Raw genomic sequence first — 12,070 nt, forward strand, 5'->3', positions numbered from 1 at the left:
TTCCCAGTTTGGTTGGGGTTTTTGGAGTTTTTGGGAGGCGAACAGGTCTATCTCTGGCATTCCCCATTTCTTTGTTATGGTTTTGAAGATGTCCGGATGCAGCATCCATTCGTGAGCATCCGTGGTAGTTCTGCTTAAGCTGTCTGCTAGTGAATTCTCTTTTCCTGGTACGAATCTGGCCTGCAGTTGGATGTTGAGATTCAGGCCTAAGTTCCACAGGTCCATTGCCATCCGGCATACAGGGTATGAATGTGTGCCTCCCTGTTTGTTGATGTACCACATGACTGTGGTATTGTCCGTCCTTATCAGCAGGTGTCCTTGCTGGAGGAATGATTTGAATGCCTCGATTGCATGCTTCACTGCCAGCATCTCCTTTAGATTTATGTGTATATTCAGCTTGTCTTGGGACCATAGGCCTTGGATACACTTGTCTTCCATGTGTGCCCCCCAGCCTAGGTCTGAGGCGTCCGTGGTGATGGTCTGCCTTGGATGTGGTTTGTGGAAAGGCAATCCTCTGTTGATCTGGCAGGCCTGAGCCCACCACAGGAATTCTTTTTTCAGGCATGGAATGATTGGTATCGGGGCTTCTAGACTGTGTCTGTGTTGAGACCATACATTCCTTAGGTACCATTGTAATTCTCATATGCAGCCTGGCATGTGGAATCAAGATTATGCAGGATGCCATGTAACCCAGGGCCTGCAGGCCTTTCCTTGCAGTAAGCTGAGTTTGTCTTGTTAATGCCATGAAGTAGACTGGTAGTTGCTTTTGTTTTTCTTCTGTGAGAAAAGCCATCTGAGTTATTGTGTCCAGTTCTGCACCCAAAAATGTTATCCTTTGGGATGGCACTAGTCTTGACTTTTGTATGTTGACTGTGTATCCCAAGGCTTGCAGCAGTTGTATGACATAGGCCAAATCCTTTATTATTTTTGTCTTGTTGTCCGCTTGTATTAGGCAGTCGTCCAGGTATGGGTAGATTTGAATTCCCTGAAGCCTGCAATGTGCAATTACTGATGCCAGGCATTTCGTGAATACTCTGGGCGCAGTAGATAAGCCAAAGGGCAATGCTGAGAATTGATAATGCTCTGATCCTGCAAGAAATCTGAGGTGTCTTCTGCAATCTGGTCGTATAGGGACGTGCAGGTATGCCTCCTTGAGATCTAGAGTCACCAGCCAAGACTCCTTGCCCAACATGGGAAGAAGTTGCTGTAGGGTCAGCATCTTGAATTTTGGAACAATGAGATATGTGTTCAGTGCGGACAAGTCGAGAATAGGCCTCCATTGATTTTCTTTTCTTGGTACAAGGAATAGTCTGGAGTAAAATCCTTGGCCTTGTTCCATAGATGGTACCTTTTCTATTGCTCTCATCCTTAGTAAGCTGATGATTTGTTTTAGAGCCTCTGATTTCTGGCTTGGTGGAAGGTTTGGCATTCCTCTCTTTTTTGGTAGAGTGTGGAAGTGAAACCTGTAGCCTTTGTCTATTGTTTGCAAAGTCCATTTGTCTCCTGTAATGCAATGCCAGTTTTTTGAAAATAAAGCTAGTTTTCTGCCCAAGGGTGCTTCCAGTTGTTCCCTGGTAGGCGGAATCAGAGCCAAGTCATTGTGTCTGTCCTGTGGAAGTGGTTGCAGTCGCAGCTGTGGTGGCACTTCTCTGGTTGGCAGGTTGCCACTGACGACCCCTGTCGGCACCCCTTGATTGACCTCTGCCTCTTGGGCGTCTATTTCTGCCTCTCTGTGCTCTGGAGGTGTCTGGAAAGGACCAATTCTTTGAAGGCCAATTTCTGCTGAACCTCGGAGGTTGGACCTGCAGAAAATCCTTGACTGTTTGGACAGATTTTGCTTTTTCTTCCACTTTCTTTAGAACCTCCTGTGCAGGGGAGCCAAATAAACTTTGTTTCTCCATAGGGGCATCTAGGAGTTTAGACTTAACATGGTCTGGCAAGGATTGTTCTTTTAGCCAGGCATACCTTCGAATCACTGCTCCAGTCATAGCTGATCTAAATGAAGCCTCCAGTGCATCATAGCCACATTTTAAGAAATGATTACTGACCTGCTGAGAGTTGTGTACCAAATCCTGAAGTGGCTTACGGTCTAAAGGTTCAGGAGAGGACAGCTTTTTATTCAGCTGATCTAACAAAAATTCCTGGTACTGTATCATGTGAAATTGACAGTTTAAAGCCCTGGCAGAAAGAGTAGCAGATGTATAAACCTTTTTACCCCATCTCTCTAATGCTCTGGATTCTCTTTCAGAGGGTAGGGGTTTTTTGGCAGAGGCAGCTGCAACACCTTTAGGGCCCTGAGAAATGGTTTCTGGGTCTGCAGCATGGGCCTTATACAAGTGGAAGTGAGAATCCAGGACCCTGTAGTATCTGTCAGGTTTGGCAGGGGCCGGGGGAAGAGAATCAGGGGCAGTACTGGCATCATTGTATGCATCATCAACAACTGACAGTACAGGTGGTATGGCTAAAGGCCTATGCTGTGGTAAGTGTAAAAAAAGGCCTATGCTGTGGTAAGTGTAAAAAAAGTCCTTAGCCTTTTCCTAGAATCAGAAAAATCCTGACCCTGCCATTGGAAGTGTTCCCTCATTGAGTGTAGAGTTTCCCCAAATGAAAATTCTTCTGGAGGGGAGGCAGAAGGAATGGAGTCTTCTGCATCAGAATCCTCATAAGGTGTGTATGGTCCTTCTTGATGTTCAGATAAATCTGAACCATCCGAGGAATAGTCAGAGGAGAGAGGTTCAGGGGGTTCAGCCCTAGGCCTCTTTTCAGGAGGGGGTTGTGAGGCCCTGTCTGGGTGAGGTTGGGATCCCCTGATCAGAGAAATAAGGTCCTCAGCAAGGCTGAGAATCTGAGAACTTGAGGACGGTCTGTGAGAGGGAGCTTTTGTAGGTAAGGCCTTGGAAAGTTTAGCTGCTTTAGCCCTGGAGAAGGCCTTGATAGACATAGAAGCAGGGGGTCTAGCTGCCCCACGTGCAGGAGTAGAGATGTCCAACGGAATGGTGTCGGACAAATCTTGTGTGCCTGGTTCTTCAGTAGGAATTTCTGTAGCCGACTCAGCCGGGGCCTGTGTGGCCTCGGTTGTCGGAGGCATGCTTTCGGCCGAAGGGAGAACCGAGGTCTCTGTTTCAGCCGAAACCGAGACACTCGCAGTAGGGCTAACCGTGGTTTCAGCCGAAACCGCAGGCCGCGAGTGTCGGTCCTTTTTCTTGCGTTTTTTAGCTAAATGTGTAGTTGGAGTCTCCGACGGCATTTTATATGCAAAAGCGGAGCCAAAAAACTCTTCAGCAAACTCCGACCGACGTCTAAGTGTCCGTCGGTTGAAGGAAGCACAGGCTAAACAAGCTGATACGTCGTGGTCTGGGCCTAGGCAAGGAAGGCAGTAAGAGTGGAAATCCTTATGAGGTATTTGTTTCCCACAAGTTAAACAATTATTTACTTTGTCTGACATCGGCTGAGGCAAGAGCTTTTTTAGAAGTCTTCAGTAGCTGAAATCTCTGGATCTGACCGACCGGCACTTGCGAACAGCTTCTGCTTTGGGCACCGCGCGGCAAGAAAGACTGAGGAAAATGGCGTCGGCTGATGCCTTTATACCCCAGGAGCTATGACGTCGGGTGAAGTGAGACATCAGCCGAGGCCAGACCCAGACTTTGGACTCCGGCCGACCGAAGGGCTGCCTGAGGCAGGACAACCCATATGTTATGACTGCAGATGCATCCTTGAAGGACATCGGAGTGTCTGCAATTGGAGGTGCATGAATTCCCCTTCCCTCTGGGTTAGGAATCTGAGGAAGATTCCATGGGGGCAGTTGGGACAGGCTGCGCAGCAAGGGGTACCAGTGCTGCCTGGGCCAGTCTGGTGTTATGAGAATGGCCCTTGTTTTTTTCTCCCTTATTTTGATCAGTACCTTGGTAATGAGAGGGAGGAGAGGAAAGGCATAGACTGAGTGGTTTACCCAGGGGAAGGACAGGGCATCTACTTTCCATGCCCTGCAATGATGTTCCCTAGTGCAGAATTTGCTGAGCTGATGGTTGGTGTGGGAGGCAGAAACGTTGAGTTATTATTTAGAAAGTGTTTCTGTTGAGCTGCCACTCTGGAGGTACAACAGTTTTCTGCTTAACTGGTCTGCCAGGGAGTTGAGAGAGCCTGGCAAGTATTGTGCTAACAGGTGTAGGTGCATGGAAGAGGCTGTGAACCAAAAGGGTCATGGCCAGCCTGCACAGCGGGTAGGAGCGAATCCCTCCCTGCTTGTCGATGTACCACATCACTGTGGTGTCTGTTTTGATTAGGAAAATCCCTGGAGAGAAAAGGGGTTTGAAAGCTATCACGGTCTGCTGCACAGCCATCATCTCTTTTAGACTGATGTGCAGGGGGAGTTGCTGGGGGTTCCATTGGCCCTGTATGCACCTGCTATCCAGTTGTGCATCCCAAGTGTAGTCTGATGCAACTGTGGTGACTGTCTGGCTGGCAGGGTATGGGGAGAAGGGCAGTCCCTTGCTGTGGGAGCAGGCTGTTGCCCACCAAAGAAATTCCTTCCTCAGGTAAGGAATGATAGGTAAATGTTTCCAGATCATGACACCAAAGGCTCTTTGGATACCACAGAAGTTTACTCGTATGCAGTCTGGCATATGCAATAAGGAGTATGCAAGATGCCATGAACCCCAGGGCTTGCAGGATTTCCCTTGCAGAAAGCTGGGGCCTGGTGGCCAGTTGAGAGAATTAGGCTGAAAGGAAACTTTGTTTCTCTGGTGTTAGCCATGCCATCTAGGATGCTGTGTCCAGACTTGCTCCCAGGAAGATTATCCTTTTGTTGGGTACCTGTTTGGATTTCTTTTCATTGATTGTGTACCCTAAGGAGGTTAAAAGGTCCTTTACAAAGGTCAGGTCTTTGAGCAGCTTTTCCTGGCTGTCTGCCTGAATAAGGCAGTCGTCTAAGTAGGGGTAAATCTGAATATTTGTCTGCAAAAAAGAATGGCCGGAGCCAGGCATTTTGTGAAAACTCTGTGAGCAGTAGATAAGCCAAAGAGAAGTGCAGAGAACTGAAAGTGTTGAGATCCTGCCCTGAAGCGAATATATTTTCTGCAGGACTCCCTGATGGGAAATCTGGAGGTAGGCCTCTTTTAGGTCCAGGGTGACTAGCCAAGTGTCTTTAGACAGCATGGGTAGAAGCTGCTGGAGGGTGAGCATTTTGAATTTTGGGATCACCAGGAAGGTGTTTAGAATGGATAGACGGAGGAGGGGGTGCCAGGTGCCCTCTTTTCTGGGTACCAGAAAAAGTCTGGAGTAGAAGCTTTGGCCTATCTGCTCTACAGGAATGTGTTCTACTGCAGCCAAGGAAAGCAGGGTATGGATTTGCTTTTGAGCCTCTGCCCAATGATTTGGTGGCAGATCTGGGAACCCTTTTTTGGGTTGGAAGGGTGTGGAAGGAGAATTTGTACCCCTGACACAATGTTCAGAACCCATTGGTCCTTGTTAATGGTGGCCCAGGTGCTTGAGTGAAAGGAGAGTTTTCCTCCTAGGAGTATGTGATGGTGGGCAGAGGCGAGGAAGGGAGGGAGGTGGTGACTCATTGTGAGATTTTACCATAACAGGGTGGCTTAGAACTCCCTGGTTTTGAAGTGGAGGCAGTCCACTTCTTAGATCTCTTTAAACTGTGGGACTGCTGTCTAGGAGGTCTGTTTCCACGGGACCTAGGCTGGCCCTGTTTACTAGGTGCAGGAAAGGGGCCAATGTTTGGAAGGAAAATGCCTGCAGAACCCTAGGGGGCTGTTTCTGTAAGAAATCTTTAACAGTCTGCAAAGATGGTGCTTTTTCTTCCATCTTTTTTAACACCTCTTCTGCTTTAGTACCAAATAAGTTATCTTTGTGCAAGGGTGCATCCAACAATTTTGAATTGACATGGTCTGGCAGGGGTCCTTTAAATGTCTTCTAATGACAGATCCAGTGACTGCTGCCCTGCAAGAAGCTTCTAGGGCGTTAAAACCACAGTGCAAAGTGTGTTCAGTTACTTGACTAGCAAGTGCATTAATTCCTGTAAATCTTTAGAATATGCCAATGCAGGAAAGGAGGAATTTTTTTGGTTTAAGGAGTTCCAAGGTATGTTGCTGATATTTAAGCACATGGAACTGACAATTTTGTGCCCTGACAGCAAGAGTAGCTGAGGTGTATACTTTTTTACCCCATCTGTCCGGTACTCTGGAATCCCTGTCTGAGGGGGTGAGTTTCTTAGCTGAAGTACATTTAACCCCTTTTGGGCCTTGAGTAATGACCTCAGGGTCCACAGTTGGGTTTTTAAAGAGATATTTGTGAGAGTCAGGGACTCTGTAGTACCTGTCTGGCTTTCTGGGAGCAGGAGGGAGGGCATGTGGAGTCGAGCTGAATTCAAGGAAGATATCATCCACCACATCTAGGACTGGGGGTGGCTACGGGAATGTGCTGTGGAAGGTCCAGGAACTCTCTTGAGTCTCTTTTTAGACTGTGGGTAGTCTTGACTCTCCGATTAGAAATGTTCCCTTAAAGTATGCAGGGTTTCCCCAAAGGTAAAATCCTCTGGGGGAGAGGCTGAAGGAATAGATTCCTCTGCCTCAGAATCCTCATATGTAGAGAGGGGGCTGCATGTCTTCATAGTCAGATGCATCAGATTCATCTGGCTCTTGTTCAGACAAAACTTCTGGAGACACATCTTTTTTCTTTTTGAGGGAGTGGCTTGGCTTCCCCTAATCAGCATAATAAGGTCCTCTGCCATTCTAAGCATTTGTGACTGAGGCAAGGGAGCAGGTGCCAAAGAATGGCTGGAAGTCGGTTTCTTGGGGGTGGTTCAACCATTAGGCTTAAGGAACTCACTTATTTTAGAGAGAATGGTAGTTGTGAAAGAAGGCGTTGGTTTATGTCTGGATTCAGTATTGCGAATTACTTTCTCGAACGCCGGTGCCTGCATAGTGGCTCCAGACCCATCCAAGGTAGAGATGACCACAAGATCCTTAGAAGAAGAAGAAGAGTTCTGCGGCATACCGGACTCCGAAAGCGTCTCAGTAGAGGCCTGTGAATTAAGTGAAGCGGGCATCAGGGGATGCAAAAGTGCCTCACTGAATTCCGGAGGACTGACAGCCAGCTTGGCGGAAGCGTCGTCAGAAGGTTTAGTCCTGTATGGTCTCTCTCTGTCTTTATCTTTACTTTTTTTGGCAGATCTGCTGTCAGATGACTTATGGAAGCCATATCGGGATTCGAACAAAGCACAGAAAGTACAGTTGTATACACCTACCATAAATGTAGATGTTGAGTGTATTCACTTTTGCAGTCATTACATTTGGGTTATCTGCTTGCAGGTAGCCCTCAGTCGGGCTGATTAACAAAGTCTTGGGTCCTGCATCGGTTGCCGTCCCTTCTTCCATGACATCAGGGGTATAAAACATGAAGCCGACGCCATTACATCAGTTTTTCTTGCCCCAGATGTCATGTTCCTCCCTAATGGGAAGCAATTAAATATAAAAGCACAAAGATATACCTCCAACAAAAAAGCAAATACACCAAAAAGGCTTTTAAAGCATAATAAAGGAAAGTAGAGGTATAGCCAAAAGACATTAGGGGGCTGGAGGGAGGGTAACCAGGACTGCAACAGTGAACACACTCGAACATCTACATTTATGGTAAGTGTACACAACTGTACTATGTTCTTCGTGTTTCACTGTTGCAGTTATTACATTTGGGTAGATTCCCAAAGCTATGGTTGGGAGGATGGATTTATACAGCATTAGGACCAGCTATAAGGCCCTGCAAGACAGCAGTGGCAAAGCCAGCTCTGGATTTGGAGAAAATTGGGAAATGATAATGCTTGGTGAAAGTATGTACAGAACTCCAGGTAGCAGCGTCTAGGATGTCCCTGGTAGGGACGCCTCTGAGAAAGGCTGTAGAGGTTGATGCAGCCCTGGTGGAGTGAGGTCTGATCCCCTGGGAGATAGGTTTTCCATGGTGCTTACAGAAGAAATGAATGTAATGGCTTATCCATTTAGAAATGGTTTGCTTTGAAATAGCCTTCCCCTCTGCCCCTGCAGCAAATGCCACCAGCAGTTGTTCAGACTTCCTTTGAGGTTTAGTCCTGTCCAAGTAGAATCTAAGCTGTCTGTGCACATCTAAGGAATGCAGTATCCGTTCCCCTTTATTCTGTGGACTGGGAAAAAAGGTTGGCAAATGAATGGACTGATTAACAGCCACACTGGATACCACCCTTGGGCAAGAAGGATGGATTGGTTCTGAGGAACACCCTGTCCGCATGAAAGATGATGAAAGACTCCACTGTCATAAGGGCCTGTAATTCAGATACCCTTCTAGCTGAAGTGATTGCTAAAAGGAAAGCTGTTTTCCAAGAAAGAAATTAAGTCTGCAGTAGCAGCTGGCTCGAAAGGAGGAAGAGTGAGTTTCTCCAAGACTAAGTTAAGGTCCCAGGCTAGGATGGAGCTCTCCTGGGTGGTCTCAAGTTTTTGGCCCCTCTGAGGAACTGCTTGAGCAGTGGATGAGAGACGAGGGGTGGTTCTGTGTTATAATGAGCTGAAATGGCTGAGGCATGGATTTTAATGCAGGAAAAAGACAGGCCCTTGTGAAGCATCTCAGTTAAGTATTGTAAAATCTGAGGTAAATTGGGTGCTGCTGTGCTCATCCCTTGAGATTGGTTCCAGGCACAGAATCTTTTCCATTTTTCAGCATAAGATTTTCTAGTACTAGGCCTCCTTGCCTCTAAAATGATATCAATCACAGGTTTGCTGAGGGATGGTAAAGGAGAGATTAAGTAACTAGCCAGGCTGCAAGGTTCAGTGTTTGAAGCTGAGGGTGCAGAATCTGGTTCTCCTGCTGAGACAGCAGGGAAGGAGTCTGAGGCAGGTGCCATGGAGATAACCATGACACACTGCACGGGAGGGGGTACCAGTGTTGGCTCGGCCAGTCTGAAGCAATCAAAATCATCCTTGGTTTGTCCCGTTTGAGGTTTAGTAGTACTTTGGAGAGCAGAGGCAGAGGAGGGAAAGCATAGACTGATAGGTTTTTCCAGCTGAAGGACAGAGCATCCACTTTCCAGGCTTGCTTACGGGGAGTCCTTGTGCAAAATTTGTCCAATTGGTAGTTCTGGGGAGAGGCAAATCTGGGCTCCCCCATTTGCTTGTCAACATGTTGAAAATACTTGGTTCCAGTTTCCATGAGGTTTCTGTTTAGTCCATCTGCCAGTGTATTTAATTTTCGTGGCAGGAATTGAGCTTGTAGGTGCACTTGGTAGCTCAAGGCTGTGTTCCACAATGCCATGGCTAGTCTGCAGAGGGGATAAGAATGTGTACCCCACCGCTTGTTTATGTACCACATAACATTGGTGTTGTCCGTCTTTAATTAGTTGTCCTGGAAGAATGTGGTCCTTGAAGGCTGTCAGAGCATTCTGTACAGCTAACATTTCTTTTTGATTGATATGTAGGTGCATTTGGCTTGGGTTCCATTTGCCCTGAATGCACTTCCCTGCAGGTGAGCCCCCCCCCCCCATTGCATAGTCTGATGCATCTGTTGTTAGGGTTTTGGTGGCAGGGGGTGGCGTGAAAGGTAGTCTCTTGTTTTGGTGGCAGGCCTCTGCCCACCAAAGGAACTCTAGGCGTAGGCAAGGTATGATAGGAATCATTGTTTCCAGGTCTAGAGAATGTTGACACCATAGGCTTTTTAGATAACACTGTAGTTTCCTCATATGCAGTCTTGCATATGGAATTAGAAGAATACAGGAGGCCATGATCCCCAAGGCTTGCAGTATTTGTCTTGCAGATAGCAGGGTTTTTGTGGCCACTTGTTTGAAGTAGTTTGTCAAATGAATTTGTTTCACTGGCATGAGGTAAGCCCTCTGGGAAGTTGTACTCAAGCTTGCTCCCAGGAATATAATTTGTTGACAGGGTACCAGGTGTGATTTCTTTTCATTTATGGTGTACCCCAGACAAGTTAGAACCCTTTGTACAAAGGCCAGATGATTCAAAAGTATGTCCTGGCTTTCTGCCTGAATTAGACAATCATCCAGATATGGGTTTATTTGAATATTTCTTTGCCTGCAAAATGCAATAACTGGAGCTATGCACTTTGTGAATACCATGGGCGCAGTAGATCAGCCAAAGGGCAGTGCAGAGAACTGACAGTGCGTGTAGCCTGCTTTGAAGTGTAGGTATCTTCTGCAAGATTCCCTGATTGGGATGTGCAGGTATGCTTCTTTTAAATCTAGTGTTGCCAACCAGGCATCTTTGCCTAGCATAGGAAGTAATTGGTGAAGAGTTAGCATCTTGAATTTTGGAATCTCCAAATAGGTGTTTAGAGTAGACAGGTCCAGGATAGGACACCATGAATTGTCTTTTCTGGGTACCAGGAAAAGTCTCGAGTAGAAACCTTGTCCCTTTTCCTCTTCTGGTTACCAGTTGAATAGCCCCCATGCTTAAGAGAGAAAGTACTTGTTTTTGGGTCTCTGCCCACTGATTTGGGGGTAGGTCTGGCCACCCGCTTGGTGTTGGCAATGTGTGGAAGTGAAAACTGTATCCCTGGGATACCATATTTAAAACCCATTTGTCCTGCGTAACGAGTTCTTAATTCTTTGCATGAAGAGCAATCTTTCCCCCCAAAGGGGCAGTCAGCTGATAAGTGCTTGGAAATTTTAAAAGGAAGTCATCGAGACAGTTTACCATAGGGGAGAGTCTTATTATTCCCAGATTTGGAAGTGGAGGCCCCCCTGCTTAGTTTTGTGTGTCCTCTGGGACTGAAACCTGGGGGTTTTGCTTGAGAAGACATGGAAGGGGCTGGAAAGGACCAATTCTTAGAGGGCCAGTGTCTACTAAATCTAGGAGTCTGAACTTGTAAAAAATCTTTTAACAGTTTGCATAGATTTAGCTTTATCTTCCATCTTTTTAAAAACTTTCTCAGCCTTGTTGCCAAACAGGCGGTCCTGATTTAAAGAGCATCCAACAATTTAGCTTTAACATGATCAGGCAAAGATTGCTCCTTGAGCCAAGCATGCCGTCTGAGCAGACCCAGTAACAGCAGCCCTGCAAGAGGCCTCTAATGAGAAAAACAAGCCAAGTAGTTAGACAAACCAAGTCAACGATAAAAAAAGTATCCAACGAGTCACGAAGACTAAAACACACAAAGAGTTTATTCAAAAGATAAACGTTAAGCGCTTTTCGTCGCTCACAGTGTGAGCAACTTCTTCAGACAGTTGACAATTAATCTAATTAACAATTTATACCCTCGTCACTAAACCCACATGGTTTATAGATCAATTACGGGTTAAAGTGATGGGGTTGCATAAACAAGTAAAGCAGCTCATAGTGTACATTAAAAATATATATATAAAAGTACATGCTTATAAGTAAGCGTTTTACTAAAAGAACATGTATTTATTACCTAAAAAATACACTATTCAACTCGCAAATAATCCTAAACAGTGTATGTATATATATATATATGTAAAAAGCAGCCTTTAAAAATATATATATATTAACAATGTGTTTATGTGTGTATATGTAATATAATACAGTTAGACAGTTGTCAATAATGGCAAGCAAACTACTAGAGTTGTATACTAAAGTGAGCTCTCTTCACAAAGTGGTTCTATTCACAACATTCAAGTAACAAAATTTCAACAAGTTTGTTTCAAACTGTGAAACCTCTTAGGTGAATAGTCGCTGCAGTTATATAGTGTCCTTCTTTGTGTATATTTTATATTGTGTGTATTACATTAGAAAAAGCTTAGACAACACTTCGCAAAAGTCGACAAACAGTACACAATTATATATGCAAACAGTTCTAGTTAGTTAAACTCATTTTACTAAATATATTTGGGAAGTTTTAAACATGTATGCAAAAAGTATGTAGAAAGAATGTGTACAAAAATTTTTTTTATATATATAAAAGTGTATAAGTATATTTAAGTTGTCAAGTTAATAAATTAAGTTAGTAAATTAAATTACTTATTTTATTTGTTTATCATATAAACTTCTCAAAGTATAAATATATATAGTAGAATAGAATATAAATATATAAGGCAGATCCATGTAATACAAATAGAGTAGCAAAACAC

At 45.2% G+C, this 12,070-nt stretch overlaps 1 protein-coding gene across 1 annotated transcript in view; it reads right to left on the bottom strand.

Moving 5' to 3' along the window:
• The window catches only part of PEX16 (peroxisomal biogenesis factor 16), a 599,892-nt gene that overhangs the window by 310,020 nt on the left and 277,802 nt on the right, over window positions 1-12,070 (bottom strand). The gene's annotated exons all lie outside the window — the stretch shown is intronic.

The sequence above is a fragment of the Protopterus annectens genome, chromosome 9.part0 (genome assembly GCF_019279795.1).
Source record: "Protopterus annectens isolate FY-2018-M chromosome 9.part0, PAN1.0, whole genome shotgun sequence".
Lineage (NCBI taxonomy): Eukaryota > Metazoa > Chordata > Ceratodontiformes > Protopteridae > Protopterus > Protopterus annectens.